Source organism: Mirounga angustirostris, unplaced genomic scaffold, assembly GCF_029215605.1.
Source record: "Mirounga angustirostris isolate CCGP_5_RB_7025 unplaced genomic scaffold, mMirAng1.0.hap1 SCAF_11, whole genome shotgun sequence".
NCBI classification, from domain to species: Eukaryota; Metazoa; Chordata; class Mammalia; order Carnivora; family Phocidae; genus Mirounga; species Mirounga angustirostris.
Window position 1 is genome coordinate 21,909,031 of NW_026991719.1, and position 1,830 is coordinate 21,910,860.

Consider the following 1,830-nt stretch of genomic DNA (forward strand, 5'->3'; position numbering starts at 1 on the left):
TGCCCCTCCTGCTCATGCTCTCTCCCTCTCTCAAAATATATAAATAATTCTTAAAAAAAAAAAGAGAGAGAAGTGATGTACAGGCAGTTCTCATTTTATGGCAATTCTCAGATCATCGTGTTTTCTGCCAAATGAAGGTTTGTGGCAACTCTGTGTAAAGCAAGACTATCAGTGATATTTTTTCAACACAATTCCCTTACTTCATATTTCTGTGTTATGTTTTGGTAATTCTCTCAATATTTCAAACTTTTTCATTATTCTTATATGTGTTATGGTGATATATGAACAATGGTCTTTGATGTAACTACTGTAATTGTTTTAGCTTTGCGCAGTGGCAATATCATAGCCAATGAGGTTTATCCGAGGTGCGATTATTGCTAATTGAAAACTACTGTAATTGTTCTGAGGCACCAAGAATCACACCCATAAGATGGCAAACTTAATCAGTGCTGTGTGTGTTCTCACTCTCCCACTGACCAATTGTTCCTGCCATCTCTCCCTCTCCTCCAGCCTGCCTATTCTGACGCACAACAATATTGAAATTAGGCCAATTAGTAACCCCACAATGGCTTCTTAATGTTTAAGTGAAGGGAAGATTTCCACGTCCTTCACTTTAAATTGAAAGCTAGCAATTATTAAGCTTAGCGAGGAAGGCATGTCAAAAGCCAAGATAGACTGAAAGCTAAGGTTCTTGCACCAGTTAGTCAAATAGTAAATGCAAAGGAAAAGTCCTTGAAGAAAATTAAAAGTACTACTACAATGAGCACATGAAAGTGAAACATGAATAAAGTTTCAGTGGTCTGGATAGGAGATCAAACCTGTCACAGAATATATCCCCTTAAGCCAAAGCCTAATCTGGAGCAAGACCCTAACTCTCTCCAGTTCTTTGAAGGCTGAGAGAGGTGAGGAGGCTGCACGAGAGAAAATCTGAAGCTATCAGAAGTTGGTTCATGAGGTTTAAGGAAAGAAGCCATCTCCACAATATAACAGTACAAGGAAAAGCACCAAGTGCTAACGTAGAAGCTGCAGTAAATTCCGTAGATCTAGCTAACATAATTCATGAAGGTGGCTACACTACACATAGATTTTCAGTGTAGATGAAACAGCCTTCTATTGGAAGAAGATGCCATCTAGGACTTTCATAGCTAGAGAGGAGAACTCAAAGCCTGGCTTCAAAACTTCAAAGGACAGGCAAACTCTCTTCTTAGGGACTAATGCAGCTGGTTGAAACGAAAGCCCAGTCCCATTCCAAAAATCCTAGGACCCTTAAGAATTATGCTAAATGTATTCTGCCTGTGCTCTGTAAATGGAAAAACAAAGCCTGGATGACAGCACATCTGTTTACAACATTATTTACTGAACATTTTAAGGCCACTGTTGAGACCTAGTGCTCAGAAAAAAAGATTCCTTTCAAAATATGACTGCTCATTGACAGGGCACCTGGTCACTTGAGAGCTTTGATGGGGATGTGTAAGGAGATGAATGTTGTTTTCATGCCTGCTGACACAACATCCATCCTGCAGTCTGTGGATAAAGGAGTTAATTTAAACTTTTAAGTCTTATGATTTAAGAACTACATTTCATAAGGCTATAGCTACCATAGCTAGTGGATCCTCTGATGGATCTGGGCAATGTCAATTGAAAACCTTCTGGAAGGGATTCACCATTCTAGATGCCATTAGGGACATTAAAGATTCATGAAAAGAAGTAGAAATATCAATATTAATGGGGGTCTGGAAAAAGTTATTCCAATCCTTATGGATGACTTTGAGGGTTTCAAGACTTCAGGTGGAGGAAGCAATTGCAGATGTGGTGAAAATAGAAGGGGAC

General features: G+C 39.1%; 1 pseudogene; it reads left to right on the forward strand.

The window, feature by feature from the left end:
• Window positions 1–320: 320 nt before the first annotated feature.
• On the forward strand, window positions 321–403 carry LOC123851243 (U4 spliceosomal RNA; annotated as a pseudogene).
• The last annotated feature ends 1,427 nt before the right edge of the window (window positions 404–1,830 follow it).